We start from the raw sequence: 15213 nt of genomic DNA on the forward strand, positions 1-15213 counted from the left end.
CTTGATATCGCCGACCCTTGGGAAAAGACACCCACCATTCACCTTATCTCTGCCCCTCATGATTTTATAAACATCTGTAAGGATATCCCTCAGCTTCCTATGCTCCAGTGAAAAAAATCACAGCCTCTCCTTATAACCCAAACCCTCCATTCCCGGCAACATCCTGATAAATCTCTTCTGAACCCTCTCCAGTTTAATAATATCCTTCCTATAACAGGGGTGACCAGAATTGGACACAGTACACCAGAAGAGGCCTCACCAATGTCCTGTCCAAACATGCCCTTATCTTTTTTTGAAAAGTGTCATGGGGATTTATTTTTATTTTTTTGTGGGATGTGGGCATCGCTGGCTGAGTCAGTATTTGGTGTCCCATCCCTGAATGCTCCCCCCACCCCCGTGAATGTGGTGGTGAGCTGCCTTCTTGACCCGTCAGAGCCCCGTGTGGTGTAGGGACACCCACACAGCGCCGTTAGGGACAGAGCTCCAGGATTCTGACCCAGCGACACTGAGGGAACGGCCAATATATTTGCAAATCAGGATGTTGAGTGCTTACGAGAGGAACTTTCAGAGGGCTGGCGTTCCTGTGTATCTGCTGTTCTTATCCTTCTAGCTGGTAGAGGGTATGGGTTTGGAAAGTACTGTCTGAGGATCTTCAGTGGATTTCTTGGCAATGGTACAGTGCAGCTACTGAGTGTCAGTGATGGAGGGAATAGATCTTAAAGGGTGGAGGCAGATACAATTTTAAAAATTTAGTGTCATAGAGTCCTACAGTACAGAGACTGTCCATCCACACTAACCCCATCTCCCTGCACTTGGCCCATATCCTCCTAAACCTTTCCTACCCATGTATTTGTCCAAATGCCTTTTCGTTTTTGTTAATGAAGCTGCCTCAACCACTTCCACTGGCAGCTCATTCCATAGGTGTACCACCCTCTGTGTAAAACAGTTTCCCCTCAGGTTCCCTCCCACGGAGCCACACGGTGGCTCAGTGGTTAGCACTGCTGCCTCACAGCGCCAGAGACCCGGGTTCGATTCCCACCTCAGGAATCTGTCTGTGTGGAGCTTGCACATTCTCCCCGTGTCTGCGTGGGTTTCCTCCGGGTGCTCCGGTTTCCTCCCACAATCCAAAAATTTGCGGGTCAGGTGAATTGACCATGCTAAATTGCCCGTAGTGTTAGGTGAAGGGGTAACTGTAGGGGAATGGGTCTGGGTGGGTTGCACTTTGGAGGGTCGGTGTGGACTTGTTGGGCTGAAGGGCCTGTTTCCACACTGTAGGGAATCTAATCTATTCTACTCCAAAGTGCGGCCTCACCAAAGTCCTGGACAACTGCAACATGACATCTCAACCTCTAAACTCAGTGCCCTGACTGATGAAAGCCAGTGTGCCAAAAGCTTACTCCATTGTCCTGAAAATTCACCATCCAACTTGTAGAGCCTTCCCGCTCCAATCCCATTGAAATAAAGGCCAACAGTGCACTTCCCTTCCTGATGACTTGTTAGTCTTGTGGTCGTTGATATAATATATTGAGGGATGACGTGAATAGGTAGATGTGTCAGTCTGGTGGGTACAAGGTAAGTGGAACAAGGTCATAGTTGCTAAAAGCTTTGGGATCATGCTGATTGCATAATGACATCTTATTGAGAGAGATAATGAGGTAGCATTAATGGAGCAAGGCATAAACTGTGTTTGAATGACTCAGCGTTTTCATTTTCTTTATACAGTCCATAAGATCTCATAGCTGCAAACAAGATAGGTGTCAGAAAGGAGCTGGGAGATCTGTGTGACACATACCCACCCACCCATTATAAAATAGAATAAATGAAAGCCATTTAGCTTGAGCTGTGCTGTACCATTTCAACGCAGAAGCAACTCCCTATTTACGAAAAAGCAAGGGGTCTGGCTTCAGAGAGTGACAACATTTGTTCCTGGATAGAGAAACAGACCTTAATCTACAACAGAAAGACAGGCTATTTGACCCATCTGTTTGTTTATATATCATGTTCATGATAATAATTCAATGATCAATCACGCAGTTGGGTTTTGACTAATGCCACTGCGTTTTAAATTGAAAGCATTGAAACACTTCACAAGTTGAGAAGCAGACGATACTGTGCACCAACTTTGTCCATTTCATGGGAGTTCAGAACTTAGAATTTCTACGCTACAAACTGACTGAAGGAAGTGGTGAGCACAAATGCAATAGGTCAGCCCACTTCAGCCAAATTGGCAGAGAATGCAGTGTCTGCTACTGAAGCACATCAGGTCATGTACAACACAGAGCTCCTAACACTTGCATTGTGCTGTTACCACTTCTGGTGTTGTCAGATATACTTTGGGTGGATTTTTCTTTATTCACTCACAGGATCAGGGCACCACTGGCCAGGCTCAGCATTTATTGCCCAATACTAATTGCCCAGAGGGCAGTTAAGAGTCAACTACATTGTGGATCTGGAGTCGCATGTAGGCCAGACTAGGTGAGGTTGGCAGATTTCCTTCCTTAAAGGTGAACCAGATGGACTTTTGTAGAGGGAGATGAACCAGTGTAGAGGGAGATTTACTATGTATTTAACCCCATGCTGTCCCTGTTCTGGGATTGTTTGATGGGGACACTGTAGAGGGTGCTTTACTCTGTATTTAACCCCTTGCTGTCCCTGTCCTGGGAGTGTTTGATGGGGGACAGTGTAGAAGGAGCTTTGCTTTGTGTCTAACCCTGTGCTGTCCCTGTCCTGGGAGTGTTTGATGAGGGACAGTGTAGAAGGAGCTTTACTCTGTATCTAACCCTGTGCTGTCCCTGTCCTGGGAGTGTTTGATGGGGGACAGTGTAGAAGGAGCTTTACTGTGCATCTAACCCCATGCTGTCCCTGTCCTCAGAGTGTTTGATGGGACAGTGTAGAGGCGGTAAAAACAATGACTGCAGATGCTGGAAACCAGATTCTGGATTAGTGGTGCTGGAAGAGCACAGCAGTTCAGGCAGCATCCAACGAGCTGCGAAATCGACGTTTCGGGCAAAAGCCCTTCATGAGGAATAAAGGCAGTGAGCCTGAAGCATGGAGAGATAAGCTAGAGGAGGGTGGGGGTGGGGAGAGAGTAGCATAGAGTACAATGGGTGAGTGGGGGAGGAGATGAAGGTGATAGGTCAAGGAGGAGAAGAAGCTTTACTCTGTATCTAATACCCATGCTGTTTCCATCCTGGGGAGTATTTGATGTGAACAAGGTAGGGGAGGTATTACTTTCAGAGTCAAAAAGTAGGGTAAGCTTTACCCTGTATCTAAACTTATGCTATACATGTCCTGGGAGTTGATGACGATAGTGTGGAAGGAGCTTTACTCTATATCTAAATCTTTCCTATTTCATGTACCCATCCTGATGCCTTTTAAATGCTGTAATTGTACCAGCCCTCACCACTTCCTCTGGCAGCTCATTGTGACCAGGGGCCTGCCTGGGACTCGCATTGGGACCCTCCCAGGATCTCCACCACTGCAATACACAATAACATTTGGTTCTATTGTGACAGAAGGAACTCTTCCCCTGAGAATAAAAAGCATATATTTCAAAGGCAACATTATTGATTAAAAGCTGAGTGGTAGAGGCATTTTAATTAAAACAAAGCCTCTTCACTCGAGTGGAGACAAGAGACTGAATTGTTCACTGCAACAGGGTTCAATGAAGCTCGTTTCTTGATAACAAGGTAATTACATCAGTGAGAAAATCATCTCAGCCACGCAAGGCCTTCAAAGAGGAATCATAGCTCCATTGCTGTGAGCGCTGGCAGACAGCAGCCCGTCCTGCATGTCCGAAATTATTCAAGTGGCAATAATCCAAAATAAAATGATAAACTAAACGTAATCGCATGATTTGCGCAGAGATCAAACAAATGATCAGGCCGACTTAAACTCTTAGTGCTATGCTTTGCCTCTGCAGGTCTGAGCATGTAAATGACTGCTGAAGTGTGATGCACAAAAGATGAGCTTTGAGATTTTAACTGGCAAGTAAGTCAAAGTGTTACTCCACGGGATTGTGTTTCGCTGCACACCATGGCACAACCCTGATACATTGCCAGCTAAAGTACATCACTGGGTTAGATACAGAATAAAGGTCCCCCTACACTGTCCCCATCAAACTCTCCTCAGGACAGGGACAGCACGGGGTTAGATACAAAGTAAAGCTCTCTCTACACTGCCCCCATCAAACTCTCCCAGGACAGGGACAGCACAGGATTAAATACAGAGTAAAGCTCCCCCTACACTGTCCCCATCAAACACGCCCAGGACAGGGACAGCACGAGGTTAGACACAAAGTAAAGCTCCTTCTACACTGTCCCTCATCAACCACTCCCAGGACAGGGACAGCACAAGGTTAGATACAGAGTAAAGCTCTCTCTACACTGTCCCCCATCAAACACTCCCAGTGCAGGGACAGCATGGGGTTAGATACAGAGTAAAGCTCTCTCTACAGTGTCCCCATCAAACACCTCCAGGACAGGAACTGTATGTAGTTAACGACAGAGTAAGGCTCCCTCTACAGCGTTGCTCCATCAAACTTTCCCAGGACAGAGATAGCACAGGGTTAGATAGAGAGTAAAGCTTCCTCTACACTGTCCCCCATCAAACACTCCCAGAACAGGGACAGCATGGGGTTAAATACAGAGTAAATCTCCCTCTACACTGTCCCCATCAAACACTCCCAGGACAGGGACAGCATAGGCTTAGATACAGAGTAAAGCTCTCTCTACAGTGTCCCCATCAAACACCTCCAGGACAGGAACTGTATGTGGTTAACGACAGAGTAAGGCTCCCTCTACAGCGTCGCTCCATCAAACACTCCCAGGACAGAGACAGCACGGGGTTAGATACAGAGTAAAGCTGCCTCTACACTGTTCCCCATTAAGCACCTCCAGGACAGGGACTGTATGGGGTTAGCTACAGAGTAAAGCTCCCTCTACGGTGTCCCTCCATCAAACACTCCCAGGACAGAGACAGCACGGGGTTAGATACAGAGTAAAGCTCCCTCTACACTGTACCCAACTAACGGTCCCAGACCAGGCAGGCCCCTGGTCACAGCGGTGGGGGCAGACCTGTTGGGGAGGGTCCCCAAGGCAAGTCCCAGGCAGCCCCAAAATTTAGTCCCGGGCAGCAGTGGTGGAGGTGGGCCTCTAATAGCAGCAGCAGTGAAGGTCCTGGGAGGGGCCCCAAGGTGAGTCCCAGGCAGCAGCAGCCAAATGCTATTGTTTCTCAGTGCAAGGCTGAATGGATTGGATAGAAGAATATTGCCCATGTTAACAGCCCTTGATGTGCATCAGCCCCCAGAGGTGCTTGGGGATTACGATGCATGCTGAGAATCAGCAATTGCAAGCAACATCTGCCCCATCCTCATCACTTGAAATGGGATTCACTCTTAACTGCCCCCTGGGCGATTAGGGATGGGCAATTAATGCTGCCTAGCCAGCGACACCCACGTCCATAAATGAAAAATGTTGTCTGGAAGGCTGCTTAGCAATGCAGCCTGCTGTGAACAGTGTCAGTTCAATTCCCACACCAGCTGAGGTTATCATGAGGTTTCCTCTCCTTCACAGCCTTGCCTACGGTCCTGTAGCGTTATGGTGTCCATTATTACTGGAAAAGGCAGGCAGGGATTGGGAGGCTTTACTAACACCCCAAGATAAGATCAAATCTTTTGGAAAAAGACAGTTGTTCAGGGAGGAGCTGACCACTGTGTTAGTTCTGAAGAAGGGTGTCTCAGTGGTTAGCACTGCTGCCTCACAGCACCAGGGACCCGGGTTCGATTCCAGCCTCGGACAACTGGGGGTCTTTGTGGAGTTTGCACATTCTCCTCTGTTTCTGGCAGGTGGTCTAGTTTCCTCCCAGTGTCAGGTTAGATAGATTGGGCCATGGTAAAATAGTGGCAGGCACTGGCCTCAAGGTATTATCGCTGGACTATTAATCCAGAGATCCAGCTAATATTCTGAGAACCCTGATTCAAATCCCGCCATGGCAGAAATTCAATAGAAAAAAGTCTGGAACTAAGGGTCTAATAATGATCATGAATCGATTGTGGGAAAAGTCCATCTGGTTCACCTTTAAGGAAGGAAATCTGCCATGGGGTTAGATACAGAGTAAAGCTCCCTCTACACTGTTCCCCATCAAGCACCTCCAGGACAGGGATTGTATGGGGTTAGCTACAGAGTAAAGCTCCCTCTACGGTGTCCCTCCATCAAACACTCCCAGGACAGAGACAGCACGGGGTTAGATACAGATTAACGCTCTCTCTACACTGTACCCAACTAACGGTCCCAGACCAGAGTTAGCACGGGGTCAGATATAGCGTAAAGCCTCCTCTATACTGTTCCTACTAAAAAGCCAAAGCCTGGAGGTGAATCAAGAGACACCACAGCTGTCACATGACAACATTGCCTGTTGCCAAATTGCCCTGTGAGTCACAGAGGGTCCTGGGGAGCGTTGCTGGACAAAGAGACCTTGGAGTGCAGGTTCATAGTGGAGTCCCATGTAGACAGGATAGTGAAGAAGGCGTTTGGTTCGCTTGCTTTTATTGGTCAGTGCATTGAGTGTAGGAGGATATTGTTAAACTTTAAAGCATTCAGAAAAGATTTACAAGAATGTTGCTGGGATTGGTGGGTTTAAGCTATAAGGAGAGGCTTATTTCCCTGGAATGTCAGAGGCTGAGGAATGACTTTATAGAAGTGTATATAATCAAGAGAGGCATAGATGGGCTGAATAGCCAATGTCTTTTCCCCAAAGCTAGAGGAATCTAAACCTAAAGGCATTGATTTAAGTGAGTGGGGAAAGATTTAAGAGCTTTAAAAGGCATCTCAGAGGAACTTTTTCACGCAGAGGGTGGTGCATGTACGGAATGAGCTGCCAGAGGAAGTGGTGGGGGCTGGTACAATTACAGCATTTAAAAGGCATCAGAATGGGTACATGAATAGGAAAGATTTAGATATAGAGTAAAGCTCCTTCCACACTATCATCATCAATCCCCAGGACATATATAGCATAAGTTTAGATACAGAGTAAAGCTTACCCTACTTTTTGACTCTGAAAGTAATACCTCCCCTACCTTGTTCACATCAAATACTCCCCAGGATGGGAACAGCATGGGTATTAGATACAGAGTAAAGCTTCCTCTCCTCCCTGACCTATCACCTTCATCCCCTCCCCCACTCACCCATTGTACTCTATGCTACTCTCTCCCCACCCCCACCCTCCTCTAGTTTATCTCTCCACACTTCAGGCTCACTGCCTTTATTCCTGATGAAGGGCTTTTGCCCGAAACGTCGATTTCGAAGCTACTTGGATGCTGCCTGAACTGCTGTGCTCTTCCAGCACCACTAATCCAGAATCTGGTTTCCAGCATCTGCAGTCATTGTTTTTACCTCCTCTACACTGTCCCCATCAAACACTCTGAGGACAGGGACAGCATGGGGTTAGATGCACAGTAAAGCTCCCTCTACACTGTCCCCCATCAAACACTCTCAAGACAGGGACAGCACAGGCTTAGATACAGAGTAAAGCTCCTTCTACACTGTCCCTCATCAAACACTCCCAAGACAGGGACAGCACAGGGTTAGATACAGAGTAAAGCTCCTTTCATACTGTCCCCCGTCAAATGCTGACAAATTCGACTAGATTAATTTATATATCTGGTTGGCATGGACAATTTGAACCGATGGGTCTGTTTCCGTGCTGTACGACTCTGTGAGTTGACTGCAAATTGCGTCCAATTGCAAAGGGAGTGTTTTCCACTCCTTCAGATGTGATGAGATTTCCTGAATATGGTAAATGATTGAATGTAAGTGATCAGTTAAGAGTCTGATGAAGCGATTACGAAAGTTACAGATGACAAGCTTGAGTTTTGGAAGGTCATCAAGGAGTGTTCTGAGAGAGTGTGGAGTGTTGCAAGACTGCACTCAGAGACAAATCAGGAGAAGTGACAGATTTTTCTAGGGTATGTTAAATCATGTCGAAAAGGTTTAGCACAAAAGTTGTTTTGTACAAAAATAGGTTTGCTTCTTTATTTCTTAGCCAACTCTGTTGTGACCGTAACAGCCTAAGGAATAGGAACAGGAGGAGGCCATTCAGCCCCTTGAGCCTACTCTGCCATTTAGTAAGATCAAGGCTGATCCAACATGCCTCCACTTTCCTACCTTTTCCCCCTTGATTCCCCAACTGATCAGGAACCTCTGTCTCAGCCTTCAATACAATTGCAACATTTAAGAGACATTTGGATGGGTATATGAATAGGAAGGGTTTGGAGGGATATGGGCCGGGTGCTGGCAGGTGGGACTAGATTGGGTTGGGATATCTGGTCGGCGCGAACGAGTTGGACCGAAGGGTTCTGTTTCAGTGCTGTACAACTCTACGACTCTGCCCCCACCGCTCTCTATGGTGAGGAGTTCCACAGACTCACAACCCTCTGAGAGAGGAAGTTCCTCCTCATTCCAGTCTTAAATTGATGCCCGTTATTCTGAGACTGTGCCCTCTGATTCGAGACTCTCCCATCCTCTCAGCCCCATAAGAATCAAAGAGATCGCTTCTCATCCTTCTCACCTCCAGGGAGTGGAATCCCAATCTGTTTAGCTTCAGAAGACAACCCCAACAATCCTCACAAACCTTCTCCAAACTGACTCCCATGATTGAAGATAACTTTCTTCCACTCCTGAGGTGACTGAGCAGTCTGATACTGGATTCACACATCCTGCTGGAGGTGGGTTGGGCGGGATTTGAAGAGGGTTATATAGAAGTGAGAGAGAAGTGGAGGTGGGGATTATCATATCAAATGTTGGGAGCAGTCTCAGTGGGCTGAATGGCCTCCTTCAGCTCCCATATCTCCTCAAATCATAGAGTCACGCGGAAACTGACATTTCGGTCCAACTATTCCATGCGGAGTGAAATCCTAAACCAAACTAGTCCCACCTGCCTGCACTTGGCTCGTATCCCTCCAAACATTTCTTATTCATGAACTTCTCCAAATGTCTTTTAAACATTGTAACTGTACCCACATCCACCACTTTCTCAGGAAGTTCATTCCACACTCTGTGTAAAAATGTTGCCCCTCCTGTCCTTTTTAAATCTTTTTCCACTCACCTGCAAAATATGTCCCTGGTCTTGAGATCTCCCACCCTGGGGAAAAACAAAGACACCTGCTATTCATCTCAACCATACCCTTCATGATTTTATAAACTTCTATAAGTTCATCCCTCAACCTCCTACACTCCTGTGAGAAAAAGCCCCAGCCTTTTCAGCCTCTCCTTATAACTCAAACCTTCCATACCTGCCAACATCCTGGTAAATCTCTTCTGAAGCTTAATAATATCCTTCATATAATAGGGCAACGAGAACTGGACACACCACTCCAGAAAAGGCCTCACCAATGTCCTGTACAACCTCAACATGACGTTCCCAACGCCTACAACCAAAGGTCTGAGCAAGGAAGATAATCGCACTAAATGCCTTCTTAACCACCCTGTCTACGTATGATACAAACCTCAAACAATTATGGACCTGAACCCTGAGGTTTCTCTCTGTTCTACAACACTACCCAAGGCCCTGTGTTTAATTGCATAAGTGCTGTCCTTATTTGTTTTACCAAAATACCATATTATGGTCTTTCCCCTCTACATTAAAGTCTTAAAGTATCCGTGTTAGAACTGGAAGTGGTTGTGGGTTACTTCCTGCGTTTAGAATTATCACTCAGATAAATGATCCCAGCACCTTACTCTTGATCATATAACTCAAAGTTCCCAATACCAACAGGCACATGACACTGCATCTTACTGTAATCAGGACATCTATTGGGAAAACTTACTTATATTTAAGGCCATCTAGGAAATACAGGACAATTTTGAATTATTTAGGCATTCTCTGGAATGAAAAAAAGGTTTTGAACCATGGGATTGCTTGGAAATGTAAAGCCACGAGTTTCAAGTGTGTTGTGGCGTACTTCCTGTTGACAGGAAATCAAGCGACTTTGGAGAAAACAGCCTAGCAAAGCTTTCAAAGAGATAACAGATGGAGTTCATGGGAAAGCCCAGCTTTGAGAGGACTAGGGTGGGGGGGGATTGTTTACAATTAGTTGCCTAACAACTTTTTCTGGTCTTAAAATTTCCATGTTACAGATCCAAAAGTAATAAAAAGGTAAGATGCGACCTTTCCTGTATTTCCTTTCTTAGTTTGAGCTCCAGCAAACCTGATCAAGCTTCCATATACAAATATGGTAAAACTGGAACAAGTGGGCAGCAACCAACAACTCAAATCCAAGTTGACTAGAATCATGAGGACATCCATTATTAATCTACTGCTTTCAGAAATTTGGCTTTCATGAACAGAAAAACCTGTGGATGTGAGAAGTCTTTTCCCTTCAACCCTCGGTCCACAAGAACAGTTTTCTGTTTCCCCATTTTGCCTCTTTTTATTAACGAATTCACCATCTCTGCAGACTTGTATTTTTGTGTTGTGTGAGGGTGTCTGTCTGAGAGACTACATGGGTACAATTTTAATTCCAGATCACAGCGTAGGCATTAGCTTGTGTTTGCCACTTGCTTTAAGTATAAATTTTGTTCATAATAAAAGGGATTATTTAAGTTTGTTAAAGAGGTTGGTGAAGAACAAAGGCCAAAGGGCAAATGAATAGCAATTGGTTATTTTAACGATTGTGACTATCTAGTGACTATCTCATGGTTTTGTGTCTGATAAAGCAACTGTCAGCTCAAAATCTGTTGTACTATATAAAGTGCGGCGATCTGCAGCACTTTCAAGTAGCGCTAGACCATACTAAGGAAAGGTATGGTCCCCATGATCTCATGCAATAAAGTTTGTCAATGCTCAAGGACTGAGTCTGGAGAATTTCTTCAACATAATGCCATGTAGTTGTGTCAATTTGTCAAACTCCAAGAGGACGAACTAAGAAAATACTTAGCAGCCAATACAAAATGGCCGTTCTGTTAATGATCTCTCCGTTCTGCCAGAAATTAGAACTCATAAAAGCTTATTAACTCGAAACCTGAACTCTGTTTTCTTCTCTGTGTCCACACATTCTCCCGACCTGCTGAGTATTTCCAGCACCTTTTGCCTTCATCTCAAATATTTCATAGTCATAGAGTTGTACAACATGGAAACTGACCTTCGGCCTATCTCTTCCACGCCGACGAGATATCCCCACTTCAGCCAGTCCCATTTGCCAGTACATGGCCCATATCCCTCTAAACCCTTCCTATCCATGTACCCATCCAGATGCCTTTTAAATGCTGTCATTGTACCAGCCTCCACCACTTCCTCTGGCAGCTCGTTCCATACACGTACAACCCTCTGTGTGAAACTGTTGCCCCTCAGGTCCCTTTTAAATCTTTCCCCTCTCACCCTAAACCTATGCCTTCTAGTTTTGCATTACTTGACTCTGGGAAAAAGACATTGTCTATTTATCCCAATCCATGCCCCTCAGGATTTTATAAACCTCTATAAGGTCAACCCGCAGCCTCCGACGCTCCAGGGAAAACAGCCCCAGCCTGTTCAGCCTCTCCCTATAGGTAAACAAATTGACTGCAGATGCTGGAAACCAGAGTCTAGATTAGAGTGGTGCTGGAAAAGCACAGCAGTTCAGGCAGCATCCGAGGAGTAGGAAAATCGATGTTTCGGGCAAAAGCCCTTCATCAGGAATACAAGCAGAGAGCCTGAAGGGTGGAGAGATAAATGAGAGGAGGCTGGGGGTGGGGAGAAAGTAGCATAGAGTACAATAGGTGAATGGGGGAGGGGATGAAGGTGATATGTTGGGGGGGGGGGGAGGGTGGAGTGGATAGGTGGAAAGGAAGATAGGCAGGTAGGACAAGTCATGGGGACAGTGATGAGCTGGAAGTTTGGAACTAGGGTGAGGTGGGGGAAGGGGAAATGAGGAAACTGTTGAAGTCCACATTGATGCCCTGGGGTTGAAGTGTTCCGAGGTGGAAGATGAGGCGTTCTTCCTCCAGGCATCTGGTGGTGAGGGAGCGGCGGTGAAGGAGGCCCAGGGCCTCCATGTCCTCGGCAGAGTGGGAGGGGGAGTTGAGATGTTGGGCCACAGGGTGGTGTGATTGATTGGTGTGGGTGTCCCAGAGATGTTCCCTAAAGCGCTCTGCTAGGAGGCGTCCAGTCTCCCCAATGTAGAGGAGACCGCAATGGGAGCAACAGATACAATAAATGATATTAGTGGATGTGCAGGTAAAACTTTGATGGATGTGGAAGGCTCCTTTAGGGCCTTGGATAGAGGTGAGGGAGGAGGTGTGGGTGCAGGTTTTGCAGTTCCTGCGGTGGCAGGGGAAGGTGACAGGATGGGAGGGTGGGTTAAATCTTTTCTGAACCCTCACACTCAAACACACGTACTCACTCGCACACACACTCTCACACTCACACAAACACTCTCACACACACACTCTCACACTCACTCACACACAGACACACATACACACGCACACACTCTCTCTCACACACACACACACACTCACACGCACACACTCATTCTCACGCACACCCTCATTCTCACACACACACTCACTCACACACACACTCACTCTCTCTCACACACTCTCTCTCTCACACACACACTCACTCTCACACACACACACACATTTGATACAAAAGTAAAAACTTTTTCCCACTTCAAAAGCGGTCTATGATGACTGATTAAACATCCTAATCCTATCACATTGACATCTTATGACTCAGAGGGTAATGTCCTTGGTTCTAGCTCAGAGGTTCCATGTCAAGACCCACTCCAGGACTTGATACCTGAGCATGGCACATGCCACGAGCAGGAAGTAAGAGAGGGAGAGATTCCGGACGAGTCCATGCGCTGGAAAGAGAATGGGTATGTCTGCCCACATCTCTTGAGGTGTCAGATTGTGTGAAAAGTTGCATACCACCACAGTAACCTGGAGCCCACCTCGGGTGAGCTACAACATGTCATGATCAGTGTACATCCTGAGCGCTGCTTGTGTTTTTGTGAAGCTAACATCCAAAATTGGCAATCTGGCAGGTCAACATTTGTTCCCGGAATTCTGCAAACAGAGAGGAGGTGTCTCAGATCTCTAATTTGTACATGTACTGCACTAATGTCACCAGTGAGGTGAGGAACAACGGTGCTATATAATCTACAACCTGCTATGGTATCATTGAAGCCAAGCTAACTTCCTTTCATAAGCAATAGCACTTCCTTATATCAAAGCTGTGCTCAAAAGGGGGTACAGTCAGAGCTAACCTTCAACACCACAGTAAGTACATTTTTTCTTTTAGTGAGTCATAGTACAAGGAAGATAGTCCTCCGTGCAAAAGCTGGCTTCTCAAAACCAGCTCCTTCATGGATGAATTGTAACTGAATATAACCGAACATTGACACAGATGTGAAGATGAAACAGAAACGATTACATTCTTTATCACAAGACTTGCTAGTCATTTTTCCAGCCGTTTCTGTTACTGGGCTTGGAAAATGTAATCGTTTCTGTTTCATCTTCACATCTGTGTCAATGTTCGGTTATATTCAGTTACAATTCATCCATGAAGGAGCTGGTTTTGAGAAGCCAGCTTTTGCACGGAGGACTATCTTCCTTGTACTATGACTCACTAAAAGAAAAAATGTACTTACTGTGGTATTGAAGGTTAGCTCTGACTGTACCCCCTTTTGAGCACAGCTTTGATATAAGGAAGTGCTATTGCTTATGAAAGGAAGTTAGCTTGGCTTCAATGATACCATAGCAGGTTGTAGATTATATAGCACCGTTGTTCTTCACCTCACTGGTGACAAGTCCTGTAGATAGTAAGGACTGCAGACGCAGGAAGCTAGAGTCAATAGACGTGGAGCTGGAAAAGCACGGCAGGTCAGACAGCATCCGAGGAACAGGAGAGACAATGTTTCAGGCCAAAGCCCTTTGTCAGGACTTACGTCCAAGCATGTCTCGCAGGAGTCTTGCCTTCCCCTCTCTTTTTGTCGGCAGATGTCTCCAGAAACTGCTGAGCTTCTCCTGTCCCTAGAGTTTCCCTGCGATTTTTTTTTGGTTTTGTTTATTTTTCCATTTCTCGACCCCTAAGTTTAGTGCTTTCATCATCAGGTCACCAAGTGCAAAATAAAATAGAGTGGTTCAACTCCATGCCTCAACATTTGGAACAGGCTATTGGAAATCCAAATGTCAGCCCATACCCAGGCTTAAGCAACTAAGCAATGACGGATGAGGATGGAAGATTTCCTTCCCTAAAGGACGTGATTGATTGACTTGATGGACTTTTAGACCTTGCCCCTATGCCAGGTAACTGAGAGGACAGTGGGTGGGATGGAAGGTCATCATTTAATAGCTTCACCCCAAAGAAAAACACCATTGACTGTATTGCATATTGTGTTTCATATACCTAGTCAATTCGCTGCAATCCCCAATCATCCTTTCTCTATGCTGAGTTACAAAGTTATAGAGTCATACAGCATGGAAACAGAGACATGCACAAGAAGTCCTAGAAGCATGGCATTCCAACCGAAACTCTATCAATAAACACATTGACTGGATCCCATTTACCACCCCCCTGAGAAAAAGATCAGGAAATGACATCACCATAGGAAATGATGTCACCACAGGAAATGACACCACCAATACAAGGAAACCCAAACACATAAGTGCTTCATTCGGAGGCTCACTGAAGATGTTACCCAGTATGGTGACGAAACGTCGGAAAATGAACCTTCCAGCTCAGCGAGCAAATCTGCATCAAGAACCTCAACCTGAGCTACAAATCTTCTCAAAACCTGCAACCATCAAAGTATTTAGAGATAAACTGGGCTGGGTCTTTCTGGAGATAAGGCATTAGGTATTTTTACTATGTTTTTGAATCTGTATTACAAAGCAATAGTGCATTTTTTTTGTTCCCTCTCTACCTTCATTTCTGATGTTAATAAACTTCTGATTTGTTTTGGGGTTAAAACAAAGACCACAAAGATTGCACGCATGCGTTTTAGTAAAAATTCACTTACTTAAGAAACAAAATAAAAATAAAATGCACGGTCTTACCAAGCTTGCTTTCTGTCAGCAATCTCACAGTCCGGTGCCATCAGCTGGGTTGGAACCACTAGAAATTCACCAAAGATCCTGAGACAGCACTGTACAAACCCTACTTCCATCTTGAAGGACAATGGCAGCAGATACATGGGAACACCACTCCCTTCAAGTTCCCCTCCGAGCCATACAC

The sequence above is a fragment of the Chiloscyllium punctatum genome, chromosome 21 (genome assembly GCF_047496795.1).
Source record: "Chiloscyllium punctatum isolate Juve2018m chromosome 21, sChiPun1.3, whole genome shotgun sequence".
Lineage (NCBI taxonomy): Eukaryota > Metazoa > Chordata > Chondrichthyes > Orectolobiformes > Hemiscylliidae > Chiloscyllium > Chiloscyllium punctatum.